This window comes from Sinohyriopsis cumingii, chromosome 2, assembly GCF_028554795.1.
Source record: "Sinohyriopsis cumingii isolate HCF-2022 chromosome 2, ASM2855479v2, whole genome shotgun sequence".
Lineage (NCBI taxonomy): Eukaryota > Metazoa > Mollusca > Bivalvia > Unionida > Unionidae > Sinohyriopsis > Sinohyriopsis cumingii.
In genome coordinates, this window is record NC_142962.1 from 79,987,004 (window position 1) to 80,000,723 (window position 13,720).

Sequence of the window (13,720 nt, forward strand, 5' to 3'; positions counted from 1 at the left end):
TCACTTAAAACCGAATATATATTTTGAATATGGCGATTTTATTTGAAAGATACAGATGAGATATCGAGTGACAACAGACTTCGGCGGTTGAGTCGAGATTAAAGATGGATCTCACCTATATATTTGCTAACAAGGCCAACATCTACCGTAATACTACTCAACAATCACTTATTTGAATACATCAACACGATTTCTTTGTGTGAACAGCTCAGTGAATTGTTTGGGGTATAACATTTTCTTATTAAATCGTAGAATTAAACCATAGCCTATTTCAACCACACACTCAACCAAGGCTGATGTAAATCATACAGTAGGGCCTATGTTAATATTAGGCGGGAATTTGACACTTGGTCAGTGTATTGTTTAGACGCGATTATTTGAAACGGACATACAAATGCAGGTATTGTACTGTGTGAATAGCATTCGCATTGCATGTCCAAAGTCTTGTTCCATCCTTAGTTCAATAGCTTGTTTCCTAACGCCATGCACATGTCATCATCCATATATTTTCCTTTTCTTATTTTTTCAATGATTTGTGTTTTGGTGTGTGTGTGTGTGTGTGTGTCTTACACAGTCATGTAGCTGGCAAAAAGTATCGGGTAATATTACTGATATGTTGACGGTTTCTACATTGAGCATACGCTCATATTGAGATTTTGGGAACAAGACTAAACACAGAACGCGGTCTGATTACAATTGTTTGAAAGAAAATGTGTTTCAAAATAGCTTGATTAGCATCATTACCTGGCATAATGCTAAACAGCGTGCCGTACATCATATGTAACGATAAATGGTGGCCCGCTGTGCAGGGAGAATCAAAACCTGTGTAGGTACAAGATCCCTCCTACGGTATTTGAAACAGAGTAGGCGCTAGACGCCACCACGGGGGTTCTCTTCGTGCTCCAGAGTGTGCATAGCACACTTAACACCAATACTCGACATACGATGATATGAAAGTATTAAATAGATATCCAGATAGAAAGATAAAAGTGGTCAACGTATCTCCCAGTTGGCAGCTATTATCTTCTTTGGGTTCTGCAGGATAATCTCAAAGTGGTATTTATGATTAACTTATCTTTACTCTAACGGGAATAAAAGAGCACATCAGCATGAGTGCCCGTACATAGAGTCCAGGGGGAAAGGCACTTCCCCCACCCCGGATTTCACCTCTAAACATGTTTTGGCCTACCTCCGGAAAACATAATAAGTAAACACTACATGTTTTTCCAAACCCCGCCCCCGCTTCCCAAAATTACATGTGCCCTTGCACAATAGAGAAGTGAGAAAGGAAGGAGGCTAGGATGGTTAACGAAGAGTGGTAACAATAATTTAGAAATTCACAGAAATGTTCGATACCTATCCATAAAAACAAATTATGTAAAAAATTTAGTCTTACTTTGGTGAAAAGAGACTCTCTGGAAAGAAATACAACAAAACTGTAACAGTATAGTATTTTCAATAACAAATGTTTAGTATTTCGTGGAGATATGATCAACTGCAATTAAAATATTCTTGCACATATTTCAATGGAGTTTCAATCATTGCTGTATTTTTATTATCTACAAGTTTACGTGGCCAGCCATTCTTCCCCCATCCATTTTCAGATATCGAAATAAGATTTGACGAAATGCTCATGAAATAGCGTTCCAGTGTCAAATTTCACCGCATTTCTTTCACACTAACTAGAGATGACTGTGTACATCACATTTTCCACTTGCATTCTGTACACTCTGCACATCTGCAGAAATCCCAAACAAAGTCACATTTTAATACTCACATTGGTCACAGCAAAATGTGGCCCAAACGGCCGCGGGAAACAAACGGATTCGGGAGAACGTAATCAATTACGTATCATTTTTGTTTGGATTAGCGACACCCATATCAGAAAATTATCTGTATATTGCTCCTATGTCTGTCCCCAATCGGTAAATTTCCTGCATATAGATAACTCTGTTTGTCTGTGGACAAGATTTCACACGACCGGTTCGGCCAGATCGGTATGTATTTATTTCCTTGCAAGAAACTAAACGAAGTAATTGGCGGGGACTGATAACGGGGGAGATAACCGGACAGGAAGTCGAGAAGGAGAGAGAGAGAGAGAGGATTCATTGCCATAAAAAAATGTGCGTTACATGTTACTGTCAACTTTCCGGATATATAGTCTTTCTTGTTTGCAAATCGCGAAATAAAGAATATATCATTCAAAGTGCACATAGCCTGCAGTATATTGTTGTTCCTTACGTCAGTAACGGTATTTTACATAAACGGGACTCGACTTCAATATATGTTCTTAATTATTCATTTTGAACTTATCTGCTATCTTAAGGATTATTTAGGACTGATCGAGATGTAAATAATTCTTGTTGGTCAAATAATAAGGAAAACAAAAGCTGAATACACGAGGAAAATTATGAATACTTATTCTTGGAACCGAATGAATATCAAACGATGTTGTCATAGGCAGATAATTATTTTATGAGCTTTGGTCTCAGATTATGTGTGTTAGTATATTAAATACCGTATTTACAAGAATGAAGATCGTTGATTGGTTGAAAATAACTACAAATACCGTATGTACAAGAATGAAATCGCTGATTGGTTGATAATAACTACCGAACAAAATCAACACCATTTTTCAGACAAGCTGCATGTGGGTAAACAGAACATATTAGTAGACTTGGACCTAAAACCATTTTTATTTTATCGCTATCGCCGCACAGGTAAAACTGGATCTGAAAGGGGAGATCACACCTGTATGGAATTGTATAGTGTCTCCTAAAATGACGTTTATCTCAATAACGAGGCGAACAGCGTAACATTTTCTTCCTTTAAATGTCTCATGGATACACCGTCCATGGTACATAGGCGCGATTTGTCGGTCTTACACAAAAGAAATTCATAATTTTGGCCAACTATTAACGTTAGGGTCTATGGGAATTGAATTAGTTTAGTTTTTTGTGGACATTGTAACCTCCACATCGTATTATATTCAAGTACATATAAATGCATTGCTACATTAGGTTTATGCAAGAACATAAATATTTATCACAAAAAAAGCACCGAATGACCCAAAACAAGGGCGATCAGTCGTATCGTATCTATCTATATATCTATCTTTTTCATCCAGCACTATGCACGATCCAATATACATGTGTATAGCGCACAGGCAGATGAAGCTATCACAGAGGGCAGGAATAAATAGTAGTGCAACATTGTTTTTAGTCACAGAGAGTTGATGTTTACATTTTGACTTTAAACCCGAACCTCCTGTTGATAAAAACTCTGACTCACCCTGCACTTACTCTAGACGCTATTATTATATTTTTTCCTTTACATTACGGGTATTCTGGGACTGTTGTTATTTCATGAAGAATAAGAGCACTTCCTTGTTAGAATGTCTTTCTCAAAATTCATACAAGAAATGTTCAGCATAATGATAGAATAGTGTGCACAATATTAAATTGTCAGTCCATCAGTAAAAACAAGATAGGTACCCGACACTCACAATGGGAAAAAACTATACAACTACAACGGTAATGTATTTCTATTGGTTATATCACATCCCCTTTCTGCTTGATGTGTATACATACTGTTTGGTAGGGGGTGGGGTGGATACGAAATCGTGCAGAACAGCAATTTTGAAACAAAAAGCATGATCTAAAATCAATAAACAAAGATACTTTGCTTCCAACAAAATGAGTTTGTATGTTCCTTGGACATCGTTCTTAAGTCAGACAGTGATTTTGTAGCGTCTGCGCACCGGACACTTTTTTTTTACAGGGTTTATTGGGGTCGGCTTAAAACAGATTTGTAGAAATAGTCATTATTAATGTTAGCAGGTAAAGTATGGGGAAAGACTTATGATAAATAGAATTAGATATATCCAGCGATATAAACTGCTACGGCAAAGTCCGCCAGACAATCGTTATCGCTTATACCGCAGTTTCCTAGACACTGTTACATGTATGGTCATGTAATCTTGTGTTTGTATTCACCTTTATCACTGATGTTTAAATTGTGGTTGTAAAGACCTACCTTTCTTATTAAACTGACTGTACAGCCCAAGCAAGCAAGGCATATTCTTCAGAACTTTATGTTGGTTTATTCTCACCACAAATCTTCATTGTGTGTCCAATTATAAGTGTGGGAGAAGAGAAAAATCTATAACTTTCATTGATGCCATCAATGAGAAACAAAAACTGTGTATCGTGCAGTATTTCACTAACGACCTCATTAGTAATGTTTTAAAGAACAAATGTTTTACTTGCGTACGTATAAGACTAGATGTGGTTTTGTCTCGTTTCAGACATATTTCAACATGTGATCACGCAGGCCAGTGAGAACGGAGAGCTGCTCTTGTTATTGCTGTTGATCTTAGAATTAAATTTTTCAGTAAGGCATGGCGGAAGGGAGGGAATTGTGGATTGGGGTGGGAGAACACACAAACTCATAATACTACAGGGGTTCCATGATACAGGAATTCAGACATATTTCGTCTATATTACATTAGTCTAATCAAGGAGCGAAACATGCGACAAATTTCATTTGGCGGCCGGTAATGCACTTCATGTCTGCTTTTCTAAATAGAATTGTTCTGGGTCTTCAAGATCCATCCAGCTATACATTCTCTCTCTCTCTCTCTCTCTCTCTCTCTCTCTCTGACCGATGCAAATAATAGAAAAAGCAACAGATGATCCAAATTTTTCCAGATCAATCAGTCAATCAATATATCAAAATGTTGTATTATCTACCACAAGGGAATAAACCAACACATCCGTGATGTTCTTTATTTTGATGGATAATTCATACAAAGGTTTTCAACTAAAACACAACTTACCGTACAGATATGTTTATCATTTCCGATTTCACCTCTAAACATGTCTTGGTTTACATCCGTAGCTGACCACTACATGTTCCCTCACCCGTAAAATAATTCTGCAGACGCCCCTGCGTCACGGCATAAACAGTGTTCTGATTGAAATCACTTCCGACTTTGATGAGTCAATATGACTTACTTCTTTACTATTTATATTTTTAACGTTCAGAAGTTAAATGTTTAATTTTATTTTGTTCAAAAATTTTCACAAGTTTTTATATTGAAACAAACTGTGTTGTATTTAATGTCATATGAAAAATGTTTATGTTTGGGAAAAAGAAAACAGTAATAGTAAATGAGTGTGTCCATTACTGCGTGATTCTATGGTTATCCTTTGGTGGAACACAATAAGTTTGCGACATAACAAAAATGTGATATCTACTGCATCTATTGCATTGTTTAGAACATGCAACAAAATAATGTTCTATGGTTTATCCAGTATCATAAAGAAAAGCCTTAATAACTATTCATATTCAGTAGTGCGTTAGAAACGATATGTCAAATTAATTGTCTCGTTTGAAATCAACATTCAACACATCAACTTATATTGAAGAGGCGACACTTCTAATTGAAGCTGATACTTAACTCCAGTGATTTGTAATGTGGCCACTATCAGTTGAGAGATCTCGTTGCACGAAAGAGCTTGATATGAATTGTCACTTCGATTGAAGTGGAAGATTTAATCCTGTAAAGTTGCATGGATTAACTCGTAGGTGATCCTGCATATGGTTCAGCATCAAAACCTCGCCTTCAGACACCATCTTGCTGCTACTGTTCACACAAGAGTAACGGTGTCAGGTTGATAATGCATATTTCAAGCCAGATATAAAACAAAGGTTCAGTTGATTCAGAAGGATTTTTTTTTGTTTCAATGTTTTTTTTTTTCACATCTTGTATCCTCAGGCATTGGTCAGTATTTCAGAGGCCTATAGGAAACATTATCTTTCGATACAATCACCCCGAACTACATCAAAACATGCACCATACAGAACAGTTTCAGAAAGAAACGAATAGTTTTGGTTGATCGTCTTAGATTTGCTGACGCTATACTTTCAAACCTCGTTTGGAGACTGTAATACGCATGTCAGATGCGCTATTTGGTAAGAAATACGAAGTTTGAAGTTATATGAACTAAAATGTATCATCATTCAGAGGACTTCGTTTAATTCAATGGTAAAACATTTAAAATTCATGCCCTCGTCTTCGCTAGAAATTATAAGGTAAAGGAAATTACAGACAAAACGGCATAAAACATAAAACACAGTGACAGTCGGGGGAATCAGCACAATATCACAGTGGCAATCAAGGAATCAACAACTAATCCTCAAGCTAGATTGATCCACCATCTATCACGAGAGCGCGCACTTAGTTTTCAATCGAGCACCATTAAGACCGTTAATATTCCCATTTCGAATATTCCACTTAAAACAATCTTGCTGAAGCTGTGTTTATTACAGCAATATTTTGCCTTAGTTTGTTGCGTGCGTTCCTGCTCAAACACCGCCCTCTCAAATTAGCCCCGGTCATTAGTAAACAGTTTAACGGTTCAACAGACGGAAATGAGTCCCGTTTACATGTCGGGTATTTGCATAAACGCCTCTGTTGCTAAACGAAATGTCGATACTGGTATTCAATTAATGTGTAAATCGGTAGCTGAGTTATGGGAAAAATGTCATTGAAAATCACACACACAGAGGGATAATGTCGAATTAAACGCACGGTAAAATCCGGTTTTAGAAACAAAGTATTACGGTTCCATTTAGTAATTGTCATCCAAATCCTCATAAAGAAAGAACGCAGCATTTGAAATCAATAACCAGATGGAAATAATTGGAAAAAAAGAAGAAAAGAAAAATGAAGGGAAATATAAACTGCAAGTTAAACTAGCTTGGTCTGACGATATATATATATATATATATATATATATATATATATATATATATATATATATATGCTTGCTTGATATAGATGCAATTATTTTTTTGCATATATACATACATGCAGAAATTATTGGTGGTTTAAAGGTCTCATGACAATGATTTGGATTTGGATTTCTAATTTAGCTTTACCAATTTTGCAGTCATATCGATAGATGTCTGCAGTGTGTCAGTTTATAGGGATGTCTAGCACTGGGGCATCATGCTGCAGACATGTAGCATGTCCCACCCAGTCAATTATCTTGAGACCAGGCCGAACAGTCATAACACTAACCTCCTAAAGCTGAGCACCAAGCGAGGTAGCTATTATTACCATTTTTAAAAGTCTTTGGTATGACTCGGCCGGTTCGAACCCGCGACCTCCCGCATCTGTGGCGGACGCTCTAACCACTAGGCCACCGGAGCGATTGGTCTTACGACTGGACTCCAGTACAGGTGACCCACTGAGTCATTGAAAAGATTGCTATAATATGCAATGGCGGTAGTGGTGGCGGGGATCTTAAGCAACTAAATAATGTAAATAGAAGGTTACATATACATGTGTATATATATATATATATATATATATATATATATATATATATATATATATATATATATATATATATATATATATATAATCTTAGATTATGATATGATGGCGAAGTTTAAGTTTAAAGGGAAGGATTTATAGTGTGCATATATGTACGCATACAGTCTTCTGTCTATCGCTGGAATCGTGTTGGCTCAGTGGTTAAAGAGTTGGTCTAGTGACCAGAAGGTTGCGGGTTCGATTTACATCATCTCATCAGCTCGTATAGGTTACAGTACCTCGTCTTTGGGCAAAGGCAACTTACTTTACTGACCAGTTAGTAAAAAAAAAGCATAAAGATGACTCTTTGAATATGAAAACCTTACAAAAGTCTGTATATACCTACATATCAAGTTGACCGTTCTAAATGGCATGTGGCCTCACCGTCAGCCACAGTGGATCAGCACCTATAGAATGTAGTATTGAACTACTAAACGATGACGGAGTCAAGGACGTCATGGAGATGGGAAGGGCTTTTTTCCCCCGACATAATGATTCAGAAGTCATTGAATTATTTGCACTCCAAGAGCTAGTAATATAAACTTGAAAAACCATGCGGTCTATACACCAGCTTTAAAGATGACCCATATATATGCATACCCGAATGCGCATGCTCTCATTTGCTAGCTACGGACATTAGTTCATGGTAAAAATATTGTTAAAGAATTCATTTACTCGTGTGTTGTTTTCGTTGGTCTTGTTCATGATATTTGTTTGGGGTTTTTATTATATTTTTATACATATTCTAACAAGCGGTAGTAAATAATATTGCGTTTTTTGTGAATAAAGTGTTTTTGCCTGAGAAATCCAAGAAAACTGTTAACTTTGACGAAGGAATGTAAAGCGTGCATTATGTTACATACGTTCATAATATGACTGTATGCAGTACTTTAAATACGACCCATACGAGGCTACTCCACGTGGAAGTTGGACGAGTTAATGGCCGATCGAAACTCATGCCAGTGACATTTGTAAGTGAGTGTATCCAATTACAATTTCTATATACATACTTTTACAGTGAAAGATTTGCATCACAATAACGTAAAATTATACATGTTACCCCCTTTCGTATAAAATATAACTTTCGTTTAAATTTTAAAATATGTTTAAAAAGAAGTTTCTGCTGACGAATACAAAACAAGCAAAACCCATCCAACAAACAAAGAACCATCGTGGACAATCAGGGTGGACCTCAGAAACAAGAAAACGATGGACTATGCAGCAGAGGACATCATTCCAGATTTTATTTCCTTCGGTGGAAATGCTCATTCATTAGACATAAGAAATAACATGGAGATTACAGAAGTTTCTGTCCGACATCCACTAATATTTTTTTAATCATTTATTATTGCTTAGCTCTAAACGATTTCAAAATAATGTTTTTTGTCGTTCTTTTATTTTTTTTTCTCAATAAATACTTATATAGGATGTGAAAAATACGTCGAAGAAATAAAGGTTTATACAATTTCTAGTTTTATATTGTATCCAAACAATTTCAAGCTTTACTGCAAAAAAAGACACTGATGTAAATATACCGTTTTTTACCTCCACATAACCTTTTGTTCATTTTCAATTTTTCCATTCTTCACAATAGCAGGATGGATAGATAAGATAATGGATAAGTTGCAAAACGTGGGAGATGTAAGTGTAAATTGTGACAATATCTCATCTTCACCACTACCCCATCTCATTAAAGGTTTAAGTATAACTTCACATGGATCTGTTAATTATTTTTCTTTTCTATTTTTATGGTGTAGTGATACATTTATTTTAGAAAGGGACGTTTTTCTGTGTACACTGACTTATTGACCCATTTACACAGTGACCCTGAGTTTCTGAATTAAAGTTAGAAGGAAATTACAGACTGATAGATAGATAGATAGATAGATAGATAGATAGATAGATAGATAGATAGATAGATAGATAGATAGATAGATAGATAGATGGATGGATGGATGGATAGGTAGTTAGGTAGGCATTTAGGTAGGTATGTTTGTACTTAATTTTAAAGTTCTGCCACTAAAGTGTCGCTAATTAGTTCACAACCTATGTCAACAACCCTCTAACAGTGAAGCCTTGGTCAACATATGGTGCATTGAAATGTGGACTTGTCAACGAGGTTAAATAATATCAGTCAATTTTCTTCTTATTTTAGGCAATCGTTTTGAATATGGGGTATTATTCACTTTAAGGATTTCTTATGAATTGTTTTAGATTTATTTTCAAGAATAACAAATTCACTGGAAGTGATGTGACATATTTAAATGAAAGTAGATAACTGCATCCCCTTTACAAGCCTCGTTCTATCACGTAATATTTTCTTTGTAAATAATCCACTTAATTGACTTTTTTCTATCACGAATACAAAATTTGTGACTCGTTGATGTGAGTTGAATCGGTGTGACTGCCATGTGTCTTTATTATGGACCACCTATCTGGAGCGACCGACAGACAGGTCAAATAATTCAAACTGATTACTATTGACTGTGATAATAGATTCCCAAATAGGATCAGGGAGGAAAATTACCAAACTTTTGTATGTCTATTTTCCCTTTCACCCAAATAAATTGAACTAGCATTATGTCTGTTTGAATAATTGTGATTGGACGCACCTGGGAGAGATTGTCATCATGGACTGGTCGTTATCAATACAATTTAATACAAAAATCCAATAGCAAGGTGTGGATCAGTTTCGGAAAATTAAGATTTTACACTTGAATACCCGATCCGCGGCCACCCATTCTTTGTATTGCAGTACGTTCTAATAGCGGTGTAGGTGCGTCATTCGTTTTGAAAGTTCTCGCTAGTAATATATATATATATATATATATATATATATATATATATATATATATATATATATATATATATATATATATATATATATATATATATATATATATATATATATATATATATATAGAATCAGTGAATCAGAAGAAGAAGAAGAAAAAAAAAAACATTTTTGCAAAATTGACCTGATTCGTTGTTGTTGTTGTGGGGTTTAACGCCATTTTTCAGCACACGATAGGCTATGCATGGCGGCCAGTATAATGGTGGAGGAAGAACCCGGGAAAACCCGGGAAAGAACCACCGACCCACGAGAAGCTACTGGCAAGCTTTCTCACATACCCACATTGGCTGAATCCGAGACTCGAACCGGCGCAGACAGAGGTGAGATGGCAGTGATCCGTAACGGAGAGCGCTTTAGACCACTCGGCCACTCGGGGTCCCTGACCTGATTCGTATGTGTGGGATTGATTGAAAGTGTTGACATTTGCCAATGTTTTATATGATGTCGTTAGTTGTGTTCTGTGGGATGTGGCTTAGAAAAATTATTTGAGCTGTCCTCCACTTTCGTTAAAAGAAAAATCGTCTATAATTAAAGATATAAGTTTCATGATTCAAAATTGCAAGTTCAGTGCCACTTCGGTAACGACATCCCGAATAACTTGATAATGTATTTTACTGCTTCTGTTTCTGCTGCAGCTACTACTACTACTACTACCGGCACCTCCACCACTACTGATACTAATACAAGGGTTCATAGATATGGGATTGTCAATCAACCCACTAAGATGTCAGTGTCAGTCCATGTACAAACCACGCAGGAACCATAGAAAGGTGACATGATATATCACTGATGTACTTTATACCTTCTTTATTGTTGGAAGTGATAATGTGCAAAACGCAAACTGTTTTATTTTCTCTACGAATGTATTAGAAACTTATATTTTTACAGTTAGAAGATGAATTCAGCGTTAGGTAAACCTTAATTAAATTGTATGTACAGTCAGTGAAGATGCGAAAATGAAATGCAACGATATATATATATATATATATATATATATATATATATATATATATATATATATATATATATATATATATATCGCAAATGATGTTATATTGTATGTAATACATAATATTTAGTCTTACCGAGTGTCAGTATCACTGGACCATTTCACATGAACGGTGTGTTTCTTTCACTATGTACTTCACCAATACTACTACTAATAATAATAAAGTTATCCTATCTGAATAGAACAAACGTGCTTATAGCCCTGTTTAAGCGCTCAGAAATGACACGTATCCAACTGAAAGATACATTATAAACTATGAAGTCTGTAATGCTGTTATCAAAGAACGAAAATTAGCTATTTCAGCGAAATACACGGCATGTGGGTACATACTGAAGCTAGACGTCATCAATATTAACTGTATAATAATATCCATGTTTGAAATAGATCTGTCAAGGGTATTGAATATAACCTTCCGAATGTATGTACTCCCTTATAGGACGAGTCCAACTGCAAACAAAATTCACATTGATATGCGGTCGCATCATAATCCCGCAGATCAGGGTCTGTGCTGTGTTTTTTGTTTACTGATTATTCTTAGCAAACTGCAGATACCCAGATCTGCCGGGGCATTATGCGCCGACAGATCTAGGTTTTTGATGATGTAATTAGATTTAACTTACACGCGAGTACAGACGATATCTTTTCATCAGCTGGAAAAAAGTCGAACAGCCATATCGGAATGGCAAAAGAATAAAAAAGTTGTTGTTTACAACCTAACCTTTATTTATCACACTAAACCCCCTTATAGGGACATGAAAACACGGAAAATGTATTATTATTATTGTTCCCAATTTTGAGCCTGTATTGCCAACTGATGAGTTTATCATAAATTTGTCATTAATATAACCTTTGCGAAGTGTTGCGCGTAAGTCGCTGTTAAGTGTAGCTGCCTTGAAACTTGAAGAGAGAGAGAGAGAGAGAGAGAGATTCGTATCGTACACTCAATTGTTTGAGCAATCAAAACTAAAAATCTTTTGCGAACATTTGGCTTGATTTATGTTCTTTTTATTTATAAATGAACCGGAACACGATATACGAAATCAAATAATATATTGGACGTTGAATGCGTATGAAAATATTTGTTATGAAAATTAATGTCAGAAAAGATTGAATTGACAAATCATTCGTAGGACACACACGAAGTTGTTAAATGATGAGTTCGACATTTTTTTTTACTTCTCAATAATTAAATATTTGTCTTGAATATATTTACATTAAGGTAATCTAGACTTCCTTTTCGGCACTGAACTCCGGTTCGTGAGGATTTGTATTACCATCAAAATCGATGCGGTTTACATAATAAAAACGAAAGTAAATATACACTGTATGCATGTATACTCAAGGCATGGATAAGCGAACATTTCGGAAACGTTTATAATCTCTTGCAAGTCGAGTCAAACTGCAAAAAAACATAGATCCTGATCTGCCGTAGCACAATACATCTGACAGCGACGACAGATCTGGGTCTGTGCAGTTTGCAGTTGGAGTGGTCTTATTAAGCGAGTACAACGGTGTACCTCTTAACGGTGATCAACGAACAACCGGCTGGATTGCTCACAACCGGAATGAAATAATAAAAAAATCTGTTTATAAATTGATATGATCCAATTATGCACAATGGAAAACACTACACACATAAGGAAAGAACTTAGGATGGAAAGAAATAAATAAGTACTAACTAAACAAATAAGTAATAAAATAAATAAACATTTTGGAAGGATGTTATTATTTGTCAGTCATAATTTAGCACTATTTGAGATCATTTTGAAACATTCTATGAATTAAGGATCAGATATGTTAAAAATTAAACACCTTTAATCGCACAGCTAGTACTAGATGCGCAAATATTTTTTTTTTTTTTTTTTTTTTTTTTTTTTTTTTACATATACAGTAGTTTATATATCATGTTTTTCCAAATCTTGAAAGTTTGAAATATAAAACATTGAATATTTCTTTTATAATTATGTAATTCATTTAAGTCCTTATTACTAGGCGTCTCAAACTCAAATCACCACCAGGGCCACATGTGGACTAGCACATTGTCCCGAGGGCCACATGTGGACTAGCACATTGTCCCGAGGGCCACATGACTGAAACATTTTTATGCGCATATAAATGCTGATATAAAAGGTAGCGAGATGAAATGTTAGAAACAAGAAGTACACGATGTAACAATCGAATTTTATCAAAAGTGTCTGGCTGTGAAGAGAAAATTGGCATTAATTATTTTACAAGTTTAGTAAATAGAATAAGATGATGCTATTCTTAGCCGTTTGGTTTATACAGTACATATAGTAGGATCATATTGCTCTTCGGCATTTGTTTGTATAAAACATAGAATACAATATTATTGAATAATATTTCAGATTTGTTTTACTAAAGCTCGCTGTCTGCACAAAGGTTATGTCTGTAAACTGATTCCTTTTTTCTCTCTCCACAATTGGATTGAAATAATATTTCATTTGACAATGAC